This window comes from Schistocerca nitens, chromosome 3 (assembly GCF_023898315.1).
Source record: "Schistocerca nitens isolate TAMUIC-IGC-003100 chromosome 3, iqSchNite1.1, whole genome shotgun sequence".
In the NCBI taxonomy this organism is placed as follows: Eukaryota; Metazoa; Arthropoda; class Insecta; order Orthoptera; family Acrididae; genus Schistocerca; species Schistocerca nitens.
The window spans coordinates 354,230,260-354,257,930 of record NC_064616.1 but is presented as its reverse complement, the minus strand read 5'-3'; positions in this window follow the sequence as shown (position 1 = coordinate 354,257,930).

Sequence of the window (27,671 nt, the reverse complement as noted above, 5' to 3'; positions counted from 1 at the left end):
GTGCAACAGTGGTTTGAGAAGCATCATATTGAACTAACGTTGATGTCTCGATGACCAAATTCCTTGACATAAATCCTATGGGACCCATCTGGGTCGCTACCGGGCGTCATCACCGCCTACGAAAATCAGCGGCCCGATATTTACGCGAAGTATATGACTTTGTGCAGAGACATCTAATACCACGTACCTCCACAAACCTACCAACAAACTGTTGGATCCCAAATACACAGAATCAGTGACGTATTTCGTCCAATAGACGGATATATATATAAAGTTTTCACATTATGTTAAGTGTTTAAAGTGGAAAAAAAAATAGGTCTTTGATACCACTACTCACGATTAGCTGGAAATACGCGCTCGAGTGTCGGTCTGGTACAATTTTTCATGTGTCGTTAACCAAATGCACGGCTGACGGCACATTTTCTGCCAATTAACTAATTGCAAGGACTTTTATATCCCTCTGTGACAAGTGTAGGTGGCCCACTTTCTGCACTGTGTTGTACTACACATAACTTCTCATCAGGGAGAGAAGGCGGGGTTTCAGATCTATATTAGCTACATATTCTCTGCTACGTCCAGTAATAGTTTCATGACTGTAAGGAGCACCTGACCTGTTCTAGCAGATACTAAAACTCTACATCCGCTAGTGCAGGACAAAAAAATGTGCATTTGAGGTCACAAAATCGTTGAAGCCTCTAGTTTAATCCTTGCAAACAGCTTCCAATAGGTGGATTGCACTTGGACATGTGGACGACAGTAGAATACAAGTTAAGGATGACTTAGGTTTGAGGAAGCCTTGCGTGTACAAGATCCCTTGCCACTGTGGGAAGACTTATATTGGTCAGACAATCCAGACCATTCAGGGCTGATGTGTTGAGCACCAGCGGCACACACGGTTGCTTCAGCCTGAGAAATCTGCAGTGGCGGAGCACTTTCTCGCCGAGGGACATAAAATGCCGTATGACGAGACACAAATGGTTGCCCCCGCATCTCGCTATTGGGACTGTGTTTTAAAAGAATCGATAGAGATTCGTTTATCTGATAATCTTATTAATTACCTTTTTAATAAGACTGGGAACCCGGTGTTATCAGACATTAAAAAATAACGGTCAGTGTTTCGAACATCGGAATAATATTTAGTTTTTCATAGCGATATCTCGATTTCGCCTGTTTCCACCACTGGAGACGCGGTATGTTTACTTGCGCTAGAGGGCAGTTATGGCACCTTCTTGCGCACGCGTTGTGGGCCTTCTGTGGCCTATATAGGGGCCGCCGCTTGCGCTGAGAAGTCAGTTCCGGCTAGATCGTGTACCGGCACCCTCACATGAAGATGGTGGCCAGCTGGACGGTGGAAATATTGTTTCAAGATGATATTATGATCCGGCTGCACAACTGAGAAGAATATTATTAATTATTACGCCGGGAAAGCCTTCGTAATCACAATAGAATCCCTTTTTTTCAACCTCGCTATTAAGTGTAGACCACTTTAGCGTACTGCCTAAGAAAGTCTAATATGGCCTTCATGTCACTGGCGAGGCTCATCTCATACTTCACGCTGGAGCTCCCAAAGACGGAAAAAGATATATTACATTTTTACCAGCCATTATAGGGTAATATGTACTTTCTATTTACCGCTATCATACACTACCGCTGCCATTTATTAATCGATTCTCACCTATAGTGATACATGTTAATATAGAGCCGCTAGAACAGTGTAATGGCATTTGCAAATAATGACCAACTGTCCACGGAGATAAACTGACTGGATGTTAGTGTTCCTTTACTTTTGATATATTTACGACACAGTCACGAAAGAAATTCACAATGCAGCGTGCGTTATGAGTAAGACACAGCTACAAACAAACTAATAAATATCCCTCATTAAGCAACACTATTTAAATTACAGGCAGCGACCACCTGACCCAAGCTCATATCATTTTTTAAACGTGTATCGAATTTATCCAATGTTGACAAATCTACCCGGACTTCTATCCGGTTGGTCGCATTGAAACACCGCTTCGTTTCCATGAATGACATTCTTGTGGCAAAGAGTCGACATTACACGGGCATCCCACATACAGGGTGTTTCACTAAATGTGTTTGCCTCTGTAAGTTACGAAGTAATAGGTGACGGAAATATTTCTTGCGGTAGGTCACCATAAGAAACGTTACACTGTCTGTGGAGCTATGAACATAGATTATTGTATTATTATCCAAACAGTTATAGCAGAAAGATATAATTTTTTAAATGGAACAATAGTTCTTTCTATCATGCACTGGAATCAGTAACACCACCTGTGTATACATCGATTTAAATTACAACCCTATCACTTTTAGTTGGAGAGCTAAAACCCTTCAAAGTTTCAGGGACAGCAGATACCACACGCTGTACATAATACATGACTGCGTGGGGGGTGATGGATGTTCTGTCGGTGGGAAGTTGATTTCAATGAGATGTTCAAATGTGTGTCCATGTTCCTGAATGCACAATGCAATGGTCCTACTGAAGGATCTGCGGACGAGATGTGACACCACCGGTGTCAAGGAGCAACATGCGTCCTCGATGCGCCGTTTCAGATCATCTGGGGATGTGGGCTCAGTAACATAAACACAATCCTTTACATATCCCCACAAAAAGAGTCCGCAGCTCGTGGTCGTGCGGTAGCGTTCTCGCTTCCCACGCCCGGTTTCCCGGGTTCGATTCCCGGCGGGGTCAGGGATTTTCTCTGCCTCGTGATGACTGGGTGTTGTGTGATGTCCTTAGGTTAGTTAGGTTTAAGTAGTTCTAAGTTCTAGGGGACTGATGACCATAGATGTTAAGTCCCATAGTGCTCAGAGCCATTTGAACCATTTGAACCCACAAAAAGAAATCTAATGGTGTTAAATTTGGCGACCTTGCGGGCCATGAATGAGGACCATGGCTCCCCAACCACCATCCTGCAAACCTGTTGTTTAGTTCTTCCACAACAACACGCGCAGAATGGGCTGGGTGACCATCGTGCTGCATCCACATATGGACTCTCGCGTGTAGACACACATGTTCAAGGAGACCACCCAAACTGTAGGCTATAAACCCGCGATATAACTCACCTGTCAATGTACCTGGGAGGTAGTGTGGATCCGATGATTTCATCCCCAAGGATTCCACACCATACGTTAATAGACCACCTTCGCTGACGGCCGACAGGTCGTACCCACCGAGGATTGTCTGCGGCCCAGTAGTGCACGTTATGGCGATTCACTGCACCATAACTTCTGAACGTGGAACTCACCAGAGAACATAATACCTTGTAAAGACTCCAGCGTGAAATTACGCATGGCCCATTCACAGAATGTAACTCTCGCACGGCAATCGTTCCCATGCAGCTCCTGGGTCAGTGACAGGCGGTACGGGTGAAACCTGTGACCGTGTACTACATGCCACACAGATGTAAGACTGGCACCAGCGACTGCAGCAATGGCTCGTAAGCTGATATGAGGATCTAGGTGTTCTGCAGCTAAAACAAACACCGCCGTCTCCTCACTTCTTGCAGTTCTTCGTTTGTTACTGCGTCTCATTACGAAGCTGCCTGTTTCCCGAAGTCGTTGTTCGGCACGTAAGAATAACGGCTGCCGGAGCTCTTCGCCTAGGATATCTCACGGCGTACGCCATGGCTGCTTCAGTGGCATCGTGTCGGCACTCGCCGAGCATCAGCACCAAGTGAACGTACTCGTTGTTTGTGTATGCCATCTTCATCCGATGCCAGTAACTGTGGTATATTGAGCCCCATTTGTTTGTGTGGCTCGAATTGTCTGGTATAAGGCAGTGTGAGGCGACAGTCGACAGTCTAACAGCGCATCGAGTAAGCTTCTCGCTCCGTGACACCGGCGACGCTACAGCTCGGCCGCACCACATTTAGAAGGCGCATTGCGTTATGCGCAGCGCGTGTGGTATCTGCCCCTGAAACTTTGAAGGGTTGTAGCTCCCAAATTAAAAGTGATAGGAGTGTAATTTAAATTGATGTATACACAGCTGGCGATACTGATTCCAGTGCATTATAGAAACAACTATTGTTCCATTTAAAAAAATTGTATCTTTTTGCTGTAGCTCTTTGGATATTAACACAATAAACAATTAATTTTAATTTTAATAATCAAAAGCCTCAGTTGCACCGTTTACCTAGAATTTAGCTAGGTTTCAGTTGGTATAACCCAATATTCTTCAGAATAACAATAACTACCTTTTGTCCGCAGTGGACATCGTCAAGCGACCGCGAAGTGGGGCCGAGACAGTTTCAGATAAGTTTTTACAGTCTGACGATATTTTATGGATTTGTAGTTTTAGCTTGACGATGTCAACTGCGGACAAACGGTAGCTATTGTTATTCTGAAGAATATTGGGTTATCCCTACTGAAATCTAGGTAAATTCTAGGTAAACGGTGTAACTGAGGCTGTTGATTATTAAAATTAAAATTAATATTTATACAGTGGCCGACAGGGCCGCGAAATGTTGAAGATATTTAAACAATGAACTATGTTCATAGCTCCGCAGACAGTGTAACGTTTCTTATGGTGATCCACCGCAATAAATATTTCCGTCACCTATTACTTCGTAGCTTACAGAGGCAAACAAATTTAGTGAAACACCCTGTATATGTCTGAGAGGCGTCCGTCTCTTTCTATCCCTTTCTGATAGCTCTGAGATCGGTGAACTGTGGTGAGGGGTGCAGGCCGCTCTTAGACGCTTAGCGCATTGTATCCTGCACTAGCAGCTATACTCCTAGACCGAGCCCAGCTGTTGTCACTTCGTGAGCCTGAGCAAAACTTTAAATAAATAAATTGTACAGGACACCATGCTGAACTTAGATGGTAGCCTAGAGACGAGATTATCATGCTGCCTCGTTTCAGTTGATTCTTTAATTATGCTCTCCCAAGACCACCAACTCCCCAAATCATTTTTGTTATCTCAGATTCGAACGTTTGTTCTTCTTTGAGACTGCGTTCTGCCACTTCTGATATAGGTTTATGTCCCAGACGTACGAATCTAATGTGTGCCATGCAGTGCTGTGCTTGTCCTACATACTGAACGCCTCACTCACTAGGCATGCTAAATATACAGTAGCTGATATTTGCTGTTGTAGTTTCTCTTTAACCGAAGCAAATATATATTTCGTTTCTTGTGGTGGTCGAAAGATGATCTTAATATTCGTTCCGAGGTTTCTCGCGATTTTGGCTGTAGGAGGCACAATACTGGGGGTAAAGGCGAGTTTCTCTTTCTCACTCTCTACCTCCTCATTGCAGGTGGCTGTATGGGACTTTACAACTAGCAAGACAGGGCCATAGTAGGGGAACACATTCGTTTCACACGAAGATAACTCGACAACAGTACACAAACTCTACTCACCTGCAGCTACATATCGCTGGTACACTATCAACATAATCCTGGGAATTGGCAGATTGCAACTCATTTGTCGACAACGAAATACAAAGACGGCGGGATAACTCCAAACATCACTGAAAGTTCGAGAGGCTTGCTGGACTTCAGATGAATACCAGAAAAATTCTCAATCGGACAAAGAACGAACTGGATGTTGCTACAACATCCGCCCTCTTCAAAGGACTGAACTTAATTGTGCTCCCAACACAGCACCGAAACAGGACATTATAACAACTGTTGCAGAAGCAATTCGTGATCTGTCAGTGGAAGATGGACGGGGGAAATTAAGCGGAAAACATTAGGATCATCGACAAATTCCAATTTCCGTAACCAAATATGACAACACTACAACGATGGACACAAAGATTGCTAAGAGAAGATGAATACACAGCATTTTTGCCTGCTGGTAAAGGAAATACGACAGTTCCGTTGTGTGCTGATGACTGTCACCAGAAAATAAGTACTCTGCTACACGATCGTGTCTACAGGAACGTGAAGAATGACCCAACACCGAAAATGACAAGAACAAGAATAGCTTTGCTTCATGAGTCAGCTCTGGCGAAAGAAGATGTGAAGCGGCTCCAGCACTACCACAGTGATATGGACTGCCTAAAATTCATAAAGAAGGTGTACCACTGCAGCCTATAATCAGCACCATTAACGCACATATATATGTAGTGGCCAAGTGTCTAGCCTCACTTCTGAAACACACAGATGGACAGTCAGTCATCACATGCAGAACTCGACCGAATTCGTGATCATATTGAAAACGATGCGACTGAGAAGGACAATTTGCTTGTGAACTTCAATATAACATCCATTTTTACAAGAGTACCACATCGAGACGCCTTGGTATTCTTAGCAGATCAGTTTGAGTCCCAAACAGTAAACCTATTTGATGATATACTAATCACAACCTACACTCCTGGAAATGGAAAAAAGAACACATTGACACCGGTGTGTCAGACCCACCATTCTTGCTCCGGACACTGCGAGAGGGCTGTACAAGCAATGATCACACGCACGGCACAGCGGACACACCAGGAACCGCGGTGTTGGCCGTCGAATGGCGCTAGCTGCGCAGCATTTGTGCACCGCCGCCGTCAGTGTCAGCCAGTTTGCCGTGGCATACGGAGCTCCATCGCAGTCTTTAACACTGGTAGCATGCCGCGACAGCGTGGACGTGAACCGTATGTGCAGTTGACGGACTTTGAGCGAGGGCGTATAGTGGGCATGCGGGAGGCCGGGTGGACGTACCGCCGAATTGCTCAACACGTGGGGCGTGAGGTCTCCACAGTACATCGATGTTGTCGCCAGTGGTCGGCGGAAGGTGCACGTGCCCGTCGACCTGGGACCGGACCGCAGCGACGCACGGATGCACGCCAAGACCGTAGGATCCTACGCAGTGCCGTAGGGGACCGCACCGCCACTTCCCAGCAAATTAGGGACACTGTTGCTCCTGGGGTATCGGCGAGGACCATTCGCAACCGTCTCCATGAAGCTGGGCTACGGTCCCGCACACCGTTAGGCCGTCTTCCGCTCACGCCCCAACATCATGCAGCCCGCCTCCAGTGGTGTCGCGACAGGCGTGAATGGAGGGACGAATGGAGACGTGTCGTCTTCAGCGATGAGAGTCGCTTCTGCCTTGGTGCCAATGATGGTCGTATGCGTGTTTGGCGCCGTGCAGGGGAGCGCCACAATCAGGACTGCATACGACCGAGGCACACAGGGCCAACACCCGGCATCATGGTGTGGGGAGCGATCTCCTACACTGGCCGTACACCACTGGTGATCGTCGAGGGGACACTGAATAGTGCACGGTACATCCAAACCGTCATCGAACCCATCGTTCTACCATTCCTAGACCGGCAAGGGAACTTGCTGTTCTAACAGGACAATGCACGTCCGCATGTATCCCGTGCCACCCAACGTGCTCTAGAAGGTGTAAGTCAACTACCCTGGCCAGCAAGATCTCCGGATCTGTCCCCCATTGAGCATGTTTGGGACTGGATGAAGCGTCGTCTCACGCGGTCTGCACGTCCAGCACGAACGCTGGTCCAACTGAGGCGCCAGGTGGAAATGGCATGGCAAGCCGTTCCACAGGACTACATCCAGCATCTCTACGATCGTCTCCATGGGAGAATAGCAGCCTGCATTGCTGCGAAAGGTGGATATACACTGTACTAGTGCCGACATTGTGCATGCTCTGTTGCCTGTGTCTATGTGCCTGTGGTTCTGTCAGTGTGATCATGTGATGTATCTGACCCCAGGAATGTGTCAATAAAGTTTCCCCTTCCTGGGACAATGAATTCACGGTGTTCTTATTTCAATTTCCAGGAGTGTATTTCAAAACTGGTGGTGAGTTCTATGAACAAGCTGATGGAGTAGCCATGGAGTCGCCTTTTACCCCTGCAATTGCCAGTCTCTATTGGAGAACTTTCAGGAGATGGCACTACAAACTGTACAGCTCAGACCTAAACACTTCTCCTGTTACGTGTATGACGCCTTCGCGGTATGGGAACGTGTCAGGAAGGCCCTAAAGCGTTTCCTGGACCACCTGAACGGCGTCCATCAAAACATACAGTTCACAATGGTGCTAGAACAGAATGAACGCCTTCCATTTCCGGACACTCTAATAAGAAGAAAAGCACGTTGTATCCTAGGACATGCGGTTTGCAGAAAGAATACCCACACAGATCTGTATCTTTATGCAACAAGTTGTTATTATCCGGCGCAGCGGTAAACTGTTCTGACGATTCTTATTCACGGGACACGTGCCTTCTGTGACAAAGACACGCTCCCGGCTGAGGTGCAACACCTTAGAAGTGTATATCGCCAAAATGGGTACAGCGAAGAGTACATTAGACGTTTACTAAATAAAACAAGTGATACAGCCATCAGCAAAGAAGCGGAATAGAATGACGAAGAGAAACTCGACTTCATGGTCTGTATTGTGTCTTCTTCAGCCAAAACTGCGAGACATCTCGGACAGAATATCATGGACATATTTCGACCTTCACAAAAATGGAAGATATGCCTGCCTTGATAAACGAGAAACTACAGTTACTAATATCAGGTATATATAGCCTCAAGTACATAAGACGAACACACCACAGCATCTCGCAACAGTATGTGGGACACATTATATGCGTACGTCTGAGGAATGAAGATGAAAGAGCAGTGAGAGAATACAGCCTCAATGAGGGATATACATTCGAATTTGAGAAAACAGAAATGTTGTTCCGAGCTAGTGGCCTTTGGAAATTTGTGGTAAGGCCTTATGGGACCAAACTGCTGAGGTCATCGGTCCCTAAGCTTACACACTACATAATGGAAGTTAAACTAAGTTATGCTAAGGACGACACACATACCCATGCCCGAGGGAGGATTCGAACTCCGTCGGGACCGTGACAGGACGCCTCAGACCGCGAGGCTACCCTGCGCGGCTTAGTGGCCTTTGGAAGAGCTTCATAAAGAATTAGTTGAAGCAAGGCTTCATGATAATCTCGTCTCCAAGGACGATAAGATGCTCATGGAATCCTGAACTAGCAACTACACGTCGAGATCACGCCCAGCAGTTGACACTTCACAAGTCTGAGCAAAACTAAAGGCATCGAGAATCGAACAGAGGTTGGCAACCTCGCCACAGGTCGACGACACCCGTGATAGGGATAAGAGGTGGGGAGAGATAGTAGCCGCTCAGGTATGTATACGTGACACCTTCGTATTTTCGAAACCAAAATATCATCATCATTTTCATCGTAACCGGGAACGCCAACGGCATTCAACGCCGAAAGCACGAAATATAAATATTTCTTGAGACATACTGACTAGATGAGGTCTTAATAAATGAAACTCAACTAACCCCTGCCCTGAACTTTCATTTAAGCTGTTAAATGGGTATTAATGGGAGAATTATTACCTGGAATGTGATTTGCAAACAGAAACTGGGGCAAGTTAGCCTATGTGGGTTCTGCATTCTACAGTAAGTTCCGTGTGCCACAAAATTTTTCTAGGTCGCCACCCAATTTAATTCAAATTGGGAAAATTTAATATAAGAAATTAATTAATCACTAAATTGGTAAGCATAACTGTAATGTGAAAATTAATAAAAAGATCCCAGTTAATATATGGAATGAGCATATGAGAAAAATTTAAGCACAAATGTTAACTGGAATAATTCAGAGCAAGCAGGAGCGTAAGCCTCAACAAAAATAATAAGGTAATCAGGAAAAGTCTACCAATATAAGGCCTGCCTTTTGCGCTTCAGAAATGCTAGGTGGGATGCGTTAAATATAATCTTACAAAAGGGGACAGGTTTGTCTGAGAGACGGTAATCACAGATATTAAAAATTCACAAAGTAAATCTAAATTATGATCTGTCGTTAATTAACTCGCTTACATTATTGTTATATTGAGTGCTGAGGTACGTTGTGGTGATAAATGAAAAGGAAATCTTAGGCATAAACATACACGATTCACACACACAAGAATAGAGATAAAAAGGATTTTGCCCATAACAATAAGTCAATATCTTAGAGTTTCAACCCTATTGCTGTGATTGAATTATTGTGAATAAAAATACTATGGAACATTTCATGTCAAACAAATTTACCTGTATCACTTTGCATATAAAACTAACGTACGCTGGCCTGAAACACTCGCAACTGCTGTGAATATTCATGAAAAAAGAAAAATTTCTAAGACCCCGTGAAAACTTTAAGAGCACAGATGTGGACCGTATAGAGAGAAGTACCAATAAAATATCACTAAGAATTAAGATAAAACTTATTTTACATGGTATCAAAGTTACACACTGTGAAATCACCACAACGTGGTATGAAAAAAGCTACACAATCTTAAAACTGAAACGAAATGAAAAGTAGAAGAAATAAAACACATACAAATGGCTCTGAGCACTATGGGACTTAACATCTATGGTCATCAATCAAAACACATACACACGGGAAAAGCTCATACATACATTCCAGTTAAAAGAGAAGTCAGACTACGGAATTTTAAACCCGGGTTGGAGTAACGAAATTGCTACGCCATGTGTTCTGCTTACCGAAGGCGAGGGTTGGACAAACTTACTGCATACAGAATAATACACTCTTGACTACACTCTGAAAAATGTAAGAATTCGACTACCGAACTTGAAAATGAGCTACCAGATCAAACGTGTACATCAGCTGAAATAGCTACACACCATCCCACATTGACACACTCACCAGTACCAAGTCGTTCTTAAGAGTACCGTCTTCATTCACCAATGGTCTAGTCCCGAGTTACGAGAGCACGCTCTCCCTGCAACGAACTTCTCTCAAGTAGCCGGAAAAGACCAGAAGGTCCTTTCACCACCAACTAAACTATTGTCGAATGACTACCGGAAAGGAACAAATCTCTTTGCCTTTACTAAAAAAAGCTACGTTGGCTACACTATTGCTCCCGTAGCAGACAGTCAGATGCTGTACTGCTACCATATATAAGACAGATTCAATATACACCCGCACTCACTAGTTCATAGAGATGATAAGGGAGAAAGGAAACTTGTGAGCACGAAACGAAGGTAATGAACATAGGATTAGATGCTTACTATAAAAATTGATACTTCAAAAAATGGTTCAAATGGCTCTGATCACTGTGGGGCTTAACATCTTAGGTCATCAGTCCCCTAGAACTTAGAATTAGTTAAACCTAACTAACCTAAGGACATCATACACATCCATGCCCGAGGCAGGATTCGAACCTGCGACCGTAGCAGTCCCGCAGTTCCGGACTACAGCGCCTAGAAACGCACGGCCACCGCGGCCGGCAATTGATACTTCAATGTGATTGTGTACCACTGAACGAGGACAAACACGAAGAAAAAAACTCAATTACTAATAGCTGAGAGTGACAACATGAAATATAAGTTAGATAGTATGCAATGAATCTAACAGAGACGTTTCAATGTAACATCATTTACAGAACAGGCCGCACAAAAAACGCGGGTGGAAGGACGGTAGTACTCGTACGAAAGACGTTTATGTTATCGGAAAATAATCTTGCCAAAACTTCGGAAAGTGGAAGCTACAACCATAGAACTAACCTTAAATAGTCAGTGCACCCATTTCATAACATCTTAATAGCCACTGTGACAAAAGCTTCTGCTATGGACCTGGTCAATCTTTTTGGTGAAAACCGCACAGTCACTTTAGCAGGTGTCCTGAAAGCTATGCATATGTTATGTGGTTCCTGTGCTACAAGTACCAGCGCTAAAGTGGTCCTGAAATATTTAAACGACTATTCAGTTGTCGAGGTAGCTGCCCCCAAAGAGTCAATACACTACCATATCTACTCCAGATACGTATCAGTCATATTAGACATATTTTTACACCGGCGGGTGTGGCCGTGCGGTTCTAGGCGCTTCAGTCTGGAACCGCGTGACCGCTACGGTCGCAGGTTCGAATCCTGCCTCGGGCATGGATGTGTGTGATGTCCTTAGGTTAGTTAGGTTTAAGTAGTTCTAAGTTCTAGGGGACTGATGACCACAGATGTTAAGTCCCACAGCCATTTGTACCAATTTTGAACCATATTTTTACATTGGAATCCGACCATATCATACCCATACAGAAGTTTGCAGGCGACCAGAGTGGTCCGGAGAGGAGGAAAATAGTAAAATTCCGTACATACTGGGAAAGCTAAAAGACTTAGTCAACCATCAAATGTCAGATCAGACTCCGGAGACGTCCTGAAAATCTCAAGCCAGAAGAAACGTGGAGCGAATGGGGTCGTAAATATGCCAGTGTGTACAACAACTAACGAAATTCCTCTGGTGGCCAAGCCTGCGAATAGCGGGGGAAAAAAAAGAAAAACGGACCATGTATGATAAATTACCAAACCTTAGCGACAACCCTAAAAGGCCAAAAACCCGTTACGTAGAGAAAATGGTGTTGTCTATACACCAGATTAAGGGCACACGCCGTGTCTGACACGTTAGAATGCCAGTTTCAAGAAAACATCATTGAAGATGATGAGGAGGAACTATAGAGAGATGAAAGAAAAGTGCGAGGCCATTTAGCTAGAAAGCTCCAAAGAAGATGAGACTCATCATACGGAATAGTCAACGAAAGAACAGTTTTTAAATATACCAGGCCAATCGACATCACAAAAGCTCCTGGATCCGACCGAATGAAACCAGCTTTCCAAAAGAATCTTCCCAGTCTGACACGTCACAATTTGCAGTAACTGTCACAAACGGCATCACGTGAAACTATTTACCTCCAGCTGGAAGACTCCATAAATAATTTCATTTCATTAACCCAACAAAAATCATCTATTCACACAAAATTACAGACACACCTCCCCTCCAAATCATGTGTCTATACCCCTAGAATGCCTAACAGAACAGTGTCTAGTCACAAACAACATTCTTGAACAAGAACAATACTGTTATAGTGCTGGTCATAGCATAACAAAGCAAGCAATTTGCCTGGTAGAGCACAAATGTACTGCGAAACCAGGGCAACAGTGCAGCAGCATATTTTCTACATAATGAAAAGGCGTTCGGCCGTCTGTGGCATGGCAGCCTGTTGTGTAGAATGCCAAAACTCAACTACTCTCTTCACATGCTAAAACAGTCAAATGTTTCCGTGCAACAGAAAATTGTGCTCCATAATACACGGTGCAGAATGTACAGCAAGGAACATCCAAGCAGGAGTGCCACAAGAAACTCTTTCTTTGAATTCCTCTTATACCATTTCCATACCAATAACCTGCCTACCGAGCTGGATTGACAAATGATGCTACACAGAAATGACACAGCGTTCACCACAGTGGTAGAAACATTGTCATTAAGTGAGCATAATCCTGCGTGTCATACTCTGTCGGTCAGAGAATAGAGTATATCAGCAGACTCAAATCTAACAAAACTGGAGCGTCTACAAAGCAGGAATCTTCACCTGATTGCAGAGGCACCTCAATACACAACCAACGAACATATTTGAATCCAATTAGGCCGCCAATCGATGTGTCATATCAGAAACAAATAAATGACCTTCAACGGAACATCTCAAAGCTGACCATTTCATCTCATCTACGCACTTGATCGAGACGACGACCAAAATGTAAAAACTCTAAAAAACACAAACCACCGTCATTTAGGTATTAAACCATAGAAAAGCCATTTTTAGAATTAAATCAGAAATAAAATCACAAATAAGAGAACATTCCAATCCAAACCCCCAAAAAATTTACATATCGATGCACAAACAGCTGAACAGAAGACAGAGAGTCACTGGGACACTGAATTTTCTAAACACCAAAGGGATTAACAGAGACAAATAGACGTCACGTCCTGACACTTCGCCAGAGGATGATGAAAATGACACTCATCGTGTCGGTGCCGGCCGTGTGGCCGAGCGATTCTAGGCGCTTCAGTCTCGAACCACGCGACCGCTACGGTCGAAGGTTCGAATCCTGCCTCGGGCATGGATGTGTGTGATGTCCTTAGGTTAGCTAGGTTTAAGTAATTCTAAGTTCTAGGCGACTGATGACCTCATATATTAAGTCCCATAGTGCTTAGAGCCATTTGAACCACTTGGGGGAGCCCGCGAAGGTTTGCTCGGGTAAGTTTACATTGATTTATCTGATGCTGGGTTAAATAGCGGTGAAGGAAAACTTTCGAGTAAGGAAATGCAATACAAAATCAGGAAGGGCCCATATAGTAATAATGTCAAATATCCGGCCGTGGCTAGTGATATATCAAAACTGAACATAAATTTTTCGCGACATTGTGAAATTCTGACAAAAATGTAAGAAAGTAATGGCATATGGCTTTGTCAAAGAAAAGGCAAAATACCATGTCTCAAAGGCCATACTATTACCAATAAAAGGCGAAGTCGAAACTGTGAAATTGTAAATTTGTGGTAAGATCTTATGGGACCAAACTGTTTATGTCATCGATCCCTAAGGTTACACGCTGCTTAATCTAACTTACGCTATGGACAACACACACACTCATGCCCGAGTGAGGACTCGAACCTCTGACGGGGGTAGGCGCGCGGACCGTGACAAGACGCCCTAGACCGCGTGGCTACCCCGCGAGGCTAAGCAGAAATATGAACAGATTTACACCTGTACACACCAAGCCAGACAGCAGCTCATGGCGGCTGGTAATTAGGTGTTAAGTAGCGAATAATATCAATGTACATGTAGCACGAAAAGTTTTTGTTGAAACGTTAATTATTTGTATTGCGCCTTAAGTTTAGTAAATGTAACGATTTTACTTCGATTACCGGATATGAATGAAATTCAGTAAGTCAGTGTATAACATTTAGGGCCAAACCAAGAAAACGACCTTTATTTAAAGGAAATTTCCCACATAACTTCAAAGTTTCAGTGTTACCTACACTTATCACGTTAACTCACAACATTCCAGACTACAATACTGGCACCCGCTGCCGACTACCGCATATCGAACGGTGCATGTAGAGTCAATGGTAACGGCAGCGGGACAATGGGCCGTAATAAGAAAGCATGTTGTGGTGACAGACAGGCTTGCAATGAAGTGACAAAAGTCATGGGATAGCAATATGCACATATACATACTGCGGTAGTACCGCGTACAAGGTATAAAGGGCAGTGCGTTGGCGGAGCTGCCATTTGCACTCAGGTCATTCATGTGTAGAGGTTTCCGATGTTATTATGGCCGCACGATGTGAATTAACATACTTTGAATGCGGAAAGGTAGATGGAGCTAGACGCATGGGACGTTGGATTTCGGAAATCTTTAGGGAATTTTTTATTCCGAAATCTACAATGTCAAGAGTGTGCTGAGAATACCAAATTTCCGGCAATACCTCTCACCAAGGACGACGCAGTAGCCGATGGCCTTTATTTAACGACCGAGAGAAGTGGCAGACGGGTAGAGTTGACAGTGCTAACAGACAAGCGGCAGTGTGTGAAAGAGCTGCAGTTGGACCCTAGACGACCAGAGTCGTGATTTCAGCTGGTAAGGGCTAATGGTGGTGTTCGAGTGGGGACCAGACCGTATGAAGTCATGGACCCAAGTTGTGAACAAGGCCCTGTGCAAGCTGATGGTGGTTCCATAATGGTGTGGGCTATGTTTACATGGAATATACTGGGTCCTTTGGTCCAAATGAACCGATCACTGCCTGCAAAAGAATATGCTCGGCAACCTGGAGACCATTTGATGCCATTCAACGATTCAATTATTATGGATGACAATGCGCCATGTTGCCGTGCCACAAATGTTCGCCACTGGTTGAAGAACATTCTGGACAAATTTAGTGAATGGTTTGGTCATTCAGATCGCCGGACATGAATTCCATAGCATATTTATGGGAAATAATCGAGAGGCCAGTTCATGCTGTTTTGCCCTAATGCTGGGAGCCGCGTCAGAATCTTTAACTCGATGCATATCCCTAAATGTACTGTGGTGTGGAAAACTTAAGAATGAAGTTTGCTGTCCCATGATGTGCCACTGCCGAGTAACATATCTCGATGTTAGTGTGACCACATGTAGCAGGAACGGATACGTTACAGTACAGAATGTCACTAAAGAAATACGCAGTGAAAGAAGCAGAAATGAGACTTTCAGTCAAGATAATAATTACATTGATGTCATCGCAATGTATGATCGTCTCCCGGACATTGCAAAAGACATGGAAGTGTTCCTAATGGGGTGTGTGATCACCACGGACTGCAATGCGTGCTCTGAAACGTGCTCCCATGCTAGCCACAAGGTTGATCAGGAGTTAACAACTGCTATATTATCGTTGGTGCATACGGACGTGCTGCACGATAAAATTAAACGGCGTCTTGTCCATTGCAGCTGGCTGCACCATACATCAAATGCATCTCAGCCACTTTGCAGTACGTGTAGCTAGTCATGTTTCTCCCAATGCCTCCACGGTGTGAACAGCGATCGTGTCCGTGCGCTCTGCCCGTGTCTGTATAGCAACCACCTCTCGTGAGCGTAGCGTCCTCCCGTGGCGTTTATGACGCCTGGTTGTTATATACTCGATGTCCCATGTCAGTTTGTAAAGGAAAAAAAATGGAAATTTATGGTAAGATCTTATGGGGCCGAACTGCTTAGGTCATCGGTCCCTAAGCTTACATACTACTTAATCTAACTTAAACCAACTTACACTAACTTACGCTAAGGACAACACACACACCCATGCCCGAGAGAGGACTCGAACCTCCGCCGGGACCAGCCCTAGAGTCCGTGATTGCAGCGCCTAGACCGCTCGACTAATCCCGCGCGGCTCCACTCAGTTAATGGAGGCTTATAACTATGGTAGATTACTTTTCTTCAATAAAGTTTGTCACTCGAGAACCTGTATCAAACTCTTTACGAATGCACTGCTCGTGACATAATGTAAGCTGGCAGAATAAATGAAGGTCAGTTTCTCACCCTACATAAGAGTTTTGTACTTCGTAATGGGAAGATGAGCATCCGACCTGAGTGGATCGCTGCTCTCTGCACCTGGCGTAGCTGCCCGTCTGATAGCTCCTCGGAGTGGTCACAAATAAGCTGCAACTGGCGTAGCTGCCGGTGACGCTCTTTTGAGCGGCACGAACCAGCGCAAGCTGCTTAACGCTTCCAGGCGCTAAGTGGCAAGAGTTTCGGCTCAACTTCCCACAACTTCGGTTGCAAATCCCCCCAGCGGGACTCTCCCATTCTTTGGTAGGGGAATCTCAGTGCCAGGGGCCCGTTCACGTCGGATAACCCCGCGCACTATAGGCCGCTCTCTTCTACCCACGCCCTCTTGCGCTGCGCATTGCACACTGCGCAGATAGGTAGTAGGGACTCCTCTATTCCGTAGGGACACGATACACTGCACTTTCGCTGAAAAAGCAAGTACTGTCGTTTCGTAAAAAGAGCAAAACTGTCGTACATCCTTCCCTATCCAAATAAAATTCCTCCAACCAGCAAAGATGTCTGATCTTTCCTGTGCTTCCCCACCACTTACCCGCAGCAAAGCTGCAGCCCAAGAGGCGGAAATGCCGGCTACTCCCGCCAGTATTTCCGTCCCACTGTCCACCTTCCAAGACCAGGTTGCCTTGAAGGACAAGCAGATTGCAGATTAACAAGAGCTGTGATGGACAGTGAAAACTCGCAGACAGCAACACCCACACCACACACACAAGCGCCTGCTGAAAACTCTAAAAACATGCCCTCTCTTTCACCTCTGGCGTCCCACGCACCGACGGAACCGGAGCAGCCGGAACAGCCGCCAAACACACAAACAAGTGAGCCCACAAACCACGAGGCAACGGCCGAGTTCTGTTGACAACTACAACTACACCGCAAATTAACAACAAAGGCAACACAGGGACCAACACAAACAACCCTGCGACTGCAGCACCCACAAACACACAAGTAGCTACGCAGAACCCAAACAAAACCGCGACTGGCTTCCCACCAGTCATCATACACAACTACGGAGACCTTAGTGTCCTAAACAAAGAATTTAATAAGAAACACAACCCCACAACATACTACTCAAAACTCACAGGGGAACGCGCCGCACTGTACGTGGCAAACAAATCAGATTACTCCAATTTGCTGGACTTGCTTAAAGAAAGGAAGGTAGAGCATTTCACGTACAGAACAGTCCTTGAAAAGAAACAGAAGTACGTGATCAAGGGGGTAGACTCACGAACCCCGACCGACACAGTACACGAAGAACTCACTGCTCTCGGGTGGGAGTGCATTCGGGTAAACCGAATGTCAGAGTTCGGCATAGCAAGACCATTGCACAGCTACATGGCGGAATTGGCCGACACGGCCAAGTCCCGCGATCTGTTGAAGTTAAAATTGTTTCTTCAGATGGTCGTCAATGTAGAGATTTACAACACGCCGCGCACTCCCCAACAATACCACAACTGCCAGCGCATTGCGCACGCGGTTATCCGATGCGGTCTCGCTCCCCGCTGTCGCATTTGCGATGGCGGTCACACGACCCAACAGTGCAAACTCCCACACACAGCACCTCGCAAGTGCGCCAACTATGGTGCTGCCCATCCGGCAAACTACAGGGGGTGCATTGCATACAAAGCAGCTCTGAGGCGCAAAATAGCTAAACACGCTAAACCTACTGCCATCACAGTTCCGAAACCGCTCCCGCGCCCAGTAAGAAGTGGAGTATCCTTCGCTGGAGTGGTCGCTGGCAGCCCCAGCAGCGCGGGACGGTTAGAGGAGCCCCAGAGCTCAGGACACGCACAACAAATACCCCCAGCAACAGACACACAACAGACAAACACAACACCTAACACCACACCAGCACCGGGTACACCACATGACACCAGTAACAACACCACCCTAACCACTGAGATCGCGGACTGCACCCCACCACAGGCTACAGAAGACGCACCAACACAGGGACGACCACAGCGTCAGAGGAGTAGAAGGAGAAACAACCGAAACAGGAGGAACATGACCACACAACAACAAGTACACAGGCAACAGGACACCAATACTCACGAACACAATCCGGACACCAACTCGACAAACCACACAACACACCCACTCACCACAGAGAATACACATGCGCCCACAACCGTCACACGAACAGCTGACACACAAGCCAGCCCTCACCAGACGCCAACACAGGAACAAGCGGCCGCTAACACGACCAACAACACACAGGCCGAAATGCCCAATATTACGTCAACATTCCAGAGAATAATGGAAACATTATTCCCCGGACGCACGACCACCGAAATAGTCACGAAGATTATGGGGTGTGTCTCACAACTCATCATGCAGTTCATGTCGAGCACGCTCAACTGGACTAGCTTCCAAGCCACTATCACACCACTTCTTACAATACTACATGGATAATACGCCACACCAGCCCCGAAACGCAGACACTAACACAAACTCACATATCCTGTTTTGGAATGCCAACAGGATCGCAAGCAAAAAAGCCGAAATGGCCGCGTTCATGGAGCGAAAGGGTATCCGAATCGCTCTTGTGAACGAAACACTGCTTACGCCTCGCAAACAACTGAACATCCCAGGGTATTGCGTCTATCGTACCGACTGAGCGGATGGCAGGAGGGGAGGCGGCACGGCAATCATCATACACAGAGACATAGAACACACGAACATCGAGCTTCCTGCGCTCGAAAGACTAGAGGCCACGGCCGTCAGGGTCAAGTTCAACGGAGCCAACACCGCACTGGTATCGATGTACAATCCTCCTAAAAACATAATAACACGCGATATCAGTACTATACTCAACATAGCACCGCGGGTAATCGCCGCTGGAGACCTAAACGCAAAACACCCCGATTGGAACTCACGAATACGGACCTCCAACGCCAGAAACTGTACGAAGACGCACTAGGCCGAAACTACATTATACTTGGGCCGGACGCTCCCACGTTTGTGCCTACACAGCTCCGACATAGGCCAGACGTGTTAGACATAGTCCTCATAAAGGGCATCACATGCACACTCAACCTTACGGTTGAAAACGATCTGGACTCAGACCACATGCCTGTAATTCTGCACACAGAAGAAACACTGCAGGGAATCGAACCACGCAGGATACTTAACTACAAGCGCAGGAATTGGACACTGTTCAAGGAAACGCTTGATAGTCGTATTCCTGACACCCACAAAATTAACAACACACAGCAAATCGATGAGGCTGTGGAGGCTCTCACAACTGCCGTCCAAGACTCAATGACTGACACCATTCCATATACAACACCAAGATACACTCGATGGCCCTGCCCCAGCAGATCCTGGGCCTTATCTCAATGAGGAACCGCCTCAGGAGATACTGGCAGCGTACCAGGCGCTCGTGCTATAAACTGCAAGTCAACAGACTCCAGGGCATAATACGGGATAAATTACAAACATTCAGAAACGAGCAATGGGGACAGAAACTTGCTGGGATAGATACCGCACGTCCTGGCGTGTGGCAGCTGGCCAGACACTTCAGCAGGGAGAAACATTACATTCCCACGTTACAAGGACCAGACGGCCCATTCTACTCCTCGACGGAGGAGGCAGAGCTTATGGTCACAACACTTGCAGCGTCTTTCATGCCGAATCTGGTTTCCTCAGACCCAGTATTCACGCTTGAAACGGACCAGGAGGTTACACGACTTGTGGCCCAGCCCTCGCGCAACGAAATTAGACGTACTAGCACAAATGAAATCACATGCCATATCAAGCACACCAAAGCTGGGAGAGCCCCTGGGCGTGATGGCATTCAAAACCGTGTCCTCCAGGAGTTCACGGATAAAGCCGTAGAATCCCTTAAACACTTAACGAATGCCATCCTGAAACTCCAACACTTCCCTGACTTTTGGAAGGCGGCCAAGATCCTGATGTTCAGGAAGCCAGGGAAAGACCACTCCCTCCCACAAATTTACCGACCCATCAGTCTGCTGTGTTCGCTCAGCAAGATTGTTGAGAAGGTAATATTAAGACGTATTGCATCGCCAATGACACCCTAAGACCGGAGAAATTCGGCTTTAGGAATCACCACTCGACAACACAACAACTCCTCCGCGTAGTCGAACATATAACGCACGGCTACAACATGAACAAAGCCACAGGAGCCGTGTTCCTGGACATCTAAAAGGCTTTCCACCGTCTCTGGCACAACGGACGCATACGCAAACTAAACGAAGCTGGTTTCCCGGACGGACTCGTACGTCTCATACACTCATGTCTCACGAACAGCTGTTTCAACACTAACGTGCAGGATAAACAATCAACACAACACGGTATCCAAGCTGGAGTACCCCAAGGAAGCATCCTAGGGCCCATATTGTTTAACCTGTACATTAATGACTTACCAGCAACACAAAATACGACTTTAGCCATCTACGCGGATGACACCACCATCCTTGCGCAAGATTTGAAACCGTCGAACATCAATTCACGAATACAAAAATGGTTCAAATGGCTCGGAGCACTATGGGACTTAACTTCTGAGGTCATCAGTCCCCTAGAACTTAGAACTACTTAAACCTAACTAACTTAAGGACATCACACACATCCATGCCCGAGACAGGATTCGAACCTGCGACCGTAGCGGTAGTCCTGAATACAGACAGCACTCAGAACAGCTGAGCCTTGGTTGGAGCGATGGCGTATTAAAGTAAACGGCGACAAGTGCGAACCAGTTCTGTTCACACGTAGACCGAAACTACTGCGCAAACATCAACACTGTAGACCGATAACACTACATACACGTCCAATACGTTTCCGATAGAAAGTCAGATATTTTGGTGTCTGGCTGGACCGGAAACTTACATGGGCGGGGCCACATCGAGTATGTTGCCAACCGAGCGCACGCGAGACTCAAACAGCTCTACCCAATGCTCAACAGGGAAAGCACACTGAATAGGAGGGTGTCGAGGTCCATATATATGACACTGATTAGACCTCTGATGACGTACGCAGCTCCCGTCTGGGGAAATGCAGCTCCTACACGACTGCGCTGCCTGAAGATCATACAGAACAAGGTGCTACGAATCATTAGCAACGCTCCATGCTACACGCGCACCGTGGATCTTCACCATGAATACCGCCTTGATACACTCAAGAAAGTATTCAACAAACACGCCACACGACTATACAGGAACTCGAGACTCGAACAATCCTTTCATCCACACTCTGGGAAACTACGATCACAACCATGGGTGGAAGACAAGCGGCCAAAGACACTGCTAGCTAGGGCATAACCACCTATGGTAAACTAACATACGCAAACAAGCGACAAACGTCGGGAAGCCCCTGCATATCAGCAACACTGACTGGTAACTACTAGCTGCTATTAGAGCCGACCAACAGGCCACAGCAGGGACACCGACGAGCTCGCCCACTGACGCACAAACAAACCGCCAACATTACCTCACACTGTGTTTCCGATATATGACCTATCGGACACGGAAACGACAATAAACCAACTGTTGCAGGTTGCTGACGCTGAACGAGGACTCTACACCAGCACCCAGCGCCAGCCTCCGAGGAGCACAACCGCACAACGTCAAGGTATCGACATGCATGATACCCACTACTAACAAAGCCTATCCTTGCACGACCTATCGCAGGCAGCAAGACAACCGCTACTGCTCTTACCACCAGACCTAACTATCGCAGAGGTTTTCTTCCCTTGGCTCTTGCCTTGGCACTTTTTTCCCTCTGCCCTTCAAACCGCTACCCTTCGTCGATTTCGACCTAATCTATCTCCAGATGAGCGCGTATTAATGGTTAACCTTAACCAGAAGTACGCAAATATCGCAGTACCCACATATTGCGACACCTCACTTTAGTGAATACTAACCCTTATGCAGAGATGGCAGTAGACCTCTTGTGTTGGCCATCATGCCGGTGTGGGCGTGGAGGTGCTCCACCTCTGTTCTCGGGAAGGTGAATGTGACACCTGACTTATTTCGGCAGTAATGAGCAGATTTGCCTATAAGAATGTAATGCAAAAGGAATGACACTCAATCGACGGAATAAACGCACCATTCCTACATAATGCATGTCAACGAGCAGAAGGTGAAACAAGCAGCGAGAGGAAACGTTTTGTGTGGAAGCCAGTGCGGGCAGATGCAGAGGCTGCACCCCGGGAAGCACTACGGAAAGCTCTTAAGGGGGGCACCCCGCGGTGGGAGTCAGCGACCAGACTGGTGACGCACACTGCAGAGCGAGTAACGGGCCTCCAGAAGTAGGACAGAAAGAATTTTTAGGAAACTGCGTTTCGGAATTCCTAGTGGATACAAACAAAACCAGTGACGCAGTTAATCACGTGAACAGCGAATGGTACACATGTGAGCCGGCACGAAACGTCCGATTGGCGGAAACGAACAAGGAAAGAGTAAAGTGCCGAGATTTAGATGCAGTTCAATGGTAGGGTCTTTGCGATTGGTAAAGAGAGTTTCTACAAAATAAGAGGAACGCTCCTATTAGTCGAAAAAAGCCGTGGCTAGGAGAGAGAAGGAACCCAGGTGAGGGAGCGAATTTGGCTACGAGAAAGATGCGAGCGAAATTTTAGGGGACTCTTCTCTGAACTGGCGTCAAGTGCAGAACGGAGTGCATAACACTCTGTACGACGCTGAGGAGAAATTTGAGTGAACACTACATTCACTGCAGCCGACATTCAGCTAGATATTACCTGTGGCATTGTTGACTTCCCACTGTGTAGAAACGAATCAGCCAGTTAGTTAACTGTCCTTGCGAGGACTGAGAGGGCATTTTAATATGCATGCTGCTCAAGCCATGCACGTGCATATCGCCATATTCCAAGACTAGGGACGACTGCATCTTTTCTCAAATGGTTCATATGGCTCTGAGCACTATGGGACTTAACTTCTGAGGTCATCAGTCCCCTAGAACTTAGAACTACTTAAACCTAACTAACCTAAGGACATCACACACATCCATGCCCGAGGCAGGATTCGTACCTGCGACCATAGGGTCGCGCGGTGCCAGACTGTAACGCCTAGAACCGCTCGGCCAACCATCTTTTCTCGCAGCACGAGAAACATAGGGAGAATTTCTGCTGAAAAAGTCAGAAAAGGCTTTATTTGATTTTATAGGAATTTCAGTTGACGAGAGCAGCTATGCAGACGACAGCTCATCGCAGCTAAGGTAAATACCGCACGCAGAGGTGTAAACTTGTTCGTTCACCAGCGTGTGTCCACTGTAAACTCGAGCGACCTTGGGTAATCTTTTGCTCAAATTGTCACAAAACTAACCATCCTCCGTAGACTTACTGGCCAACATCATGACATAGTCGTAAGAATAATTTTGTAAAGAAACTTCTAGTTAAAATTTACCATTGTTGTGTTTAGGATTATTTCACTTTCTGAGGACGAGATGCGTTCGTTTGACAACTGTCATAGCATTGGCACATTGTAAACTGTGTAAATGCGTGTATTTCTGTGATACGTTTGCAACATTGAACCACAGTTATTTACAGCTTACACAGTTGTTGTTAATCAGACACGAACCTTACAATACGTATGAAAATAATAGCATATAACTATACAGTTTTAGTAAAGACAAGTAAGTATGAAGAGAGTAACAAAGCTATGCTAAGTCATTATTGAGAAGTGCTACATTAATACATTGATTTGTTCCCGAGAAAACAATCAAATGCCGCACGCACAACTGTGCCGTTGTGACTAAAAATAAAATTAAACGTGAGAACACTGTGGAACACGCTACCTCAGTAGTGTATAAACGTTTTACTGTAATGGCTAGATTGCTACACTTTCTTTACATGAGGTGATCCGTTTCAACCACACTTCGCATTCACCATCAACCATTAAACTTATTACCGCCGTAGTACATCAGCAGGCCTACGGGACATTAAACCCAATATTAATTCTTCATCAGTAGCGCAAGTTGTGGTTTAGTCTCATATAAAGACAGTATAGCGTTCTAGTTATCATATTAAAACTTCCTATGGAGATGCGTTTCACTTACTTGGAGGTAAAATGTGTGTAATTGTTGTAACACTCTTCGTTGCATCACAGTGAAGTGATCAATCACCACAAGCGAAGCAGAACTCTGAAAATAGCAACGAAAGGCCCATAGTGTAACATTACACTGAACTTTACGCCTCACTACATGCAGCTAATTGTAAAAGCCATACACACTTGTTGCGAGCTGAAGCAATACCTAATAATGATGAAATTTAGAAACTCTTTGTTCCACCCTCATGGATTTTGAAGGTATTAGAGTGAGACTTGCGTGAATTCTATAACATAAATTTTTTTCCCACCGTAAGCAAATAATCCGATCGCGCTTGCTAGGTAATGTGATGCCTCAGAAGCAGGAAGTTTTTAACCGACCCTTAGCCCTACTGCAGAACTGTACGAACAAGTAGACGAAAACTCTGGCGTAAGAGAGGAACGCTCGATAATCAGAGAAGGGACGTCTTCAGAATCAGGATGCGGCTTCCCTGGAGATGAACGTCGAATCACGGACGGCTGATACAATTTGCGCAGTCAACTCCTTCGGGTCGGGCGGAAAGTACGAGCGTAGGGTGGGACGTGGCGGGGTGTGAGGGGCGAGAAGGGAGGGGTGAATAACTTCATCAGCTGCGCCGCTCGCGGAGAATATTTTGTTTTCTGTTTCGCCGCGACGCTGCGGTAGAGCAAACCCGATTACTGGCGCCTGCGCGACTGCCGCCTGATTGCATTGGGGGACCGGCGGGCTGCGGGGCGGCGATTTGCAGGCGCCAACTCATTTCCTAGTGACGCCGCGCTAGTTCTGCTCACTTGAACAGATTTCACATACATCCACTATCCCGGCTCTTACCAACAGTGCTCTACCTATATTAATCGTGTTTACTGGCTGACACGTATTGTACTAGTTTCTATGTAATTAATATCAAGCCGTTATCAGCAGACGAATCGTCTTCAATAGCGACTAAAACGGTCACCATATTACGAGAACTCCATTAGGATTTTATACTGTAATGGTAAATTTCGTAGGTATGTCAGGTTAAACTAAAACATGTACGGATCAGTGGTAATAAATGAAATGGAAAAATTAATTTTAACTATTACATTAAAGCCTCTCGTGAAATGGCTTGGCACAGCATATTTTAATAATAGTTTCCTCTGAGTTCCTAAAATACGAAGAGAATCACTGAGCTTCAACGTTCGTCTCGACTTAGTGATAATCAGCTAGCTACAAAGTTTCAGTTGTGTATATCCAATGTTACATGAATATCTAATGGTATAGATGACTAATAGTTGATAGTCGCGCGAGAAGTGAAGAGAGGAAGCTCATGTAAAGAGAGTACTGGGTTTCTGACAGACAGAGCTGGATTTAATATTTTTGTGGGATCTAAAATTTAAAAACCTCTCTCACACCGGCCTGATTTAGCTTCACTGATCAGGATAGTAAAAAACATGCGTATATTAAGGGACTTTTCATTCACAAAGCAGGCTTATCACATTCACACTGTTCAATACTGTTCTATCCTGATTAAATTGAGCTTAACTTAAATTCCATAAGGAGTGAAGCAATTTCGAAGTCTCGGTGCGACGAAAATTGTCAGTCGGTCTCCTAAAAACATTTGTAATAATTATTAACTTTCGGTGATCACATGGGGAAGACCGGAGATCTGCTGGTAAGACCGTGTTAGCCTATTTATTTGAAGTAATAAACTGGATATCTTGAGCATACAAAACGGCAGGTTGGTCCAGTGTAAATCAGACGTACCCCACTGATCCCGTGCAACACAGCGTAGTAAGCAGACACTGTCAACAATAATCAGTTAAATAATACGCAAACACACTTACTTTTGTTTAGTTCATGTATTAAATTCGTTCTCATACAGAATCTCCTCAAGATGGCGACTAGCTCAACAATGCATACATATACATCTTCGTTCTTTCACGGCTAATCGGCAAGCACTCCCTCATTCTTTTCACAAGAGAAAAAACTTAGATAGCAGAGAAGCTATCCTATGGAGTAAATGGACGCCCCAAGGAATAATAGGGCTTGAAACTACTTTGCATTGATAATCACCGTATATTAAAGTTTAGGAATCGGTAATATAAGAAGAGATATTTCGAGATACGTACCGAGTTATATAATTTGTAAAATTTCTGAAAATATCGCGGATAGACCGCTGCAAGAGACATTAAATCGCCCCTCGCAGCGAGCAAAGTTGATATGTATCCACTTTGCGAGCTAACTATTGGCTTAGCTACTCGTTAGAATTTGTGGAACATACGTTCTTATAAATTTTAAGAAGTTAGTAAGACTTTTTGATTACAAGAATTGAAAGAGATTTGGTATAGGTAACACCGATCTTCGTTACCTAGATACCTAGTTGTTGCTTTCACGTGTACTGGGGCATACCCGCATCCCACGTACACAACCAGGGAAGATGGTTATATATAGTTGTTAATCAGCTCTACCTATTCAGGAACTGGCCTTCACAGGGAAACCCCTGAAAACCTGGAGGCTTAGACCCCAACTAGGTATCGCAGATGATAGGAAAGACAGAATAATTTAGAAATTTGAGAGATATTCTAGAATTTATAGGAAAGATAAAATCTGCCTCATAGGCAAAAAAAAAATCTTTACACATGCAAATTTTTACAATCTTCTGAAAAATTTTCTTCATCGATGTCTTGCTGAACTGCGGTGAAACTGATCGAACAACAACATGGGACACGGCACGGAGGACAGGCGTCGCATTGGCGTACCGGACAGGAGACGTAACGGATTTCAGAAACCAGAAG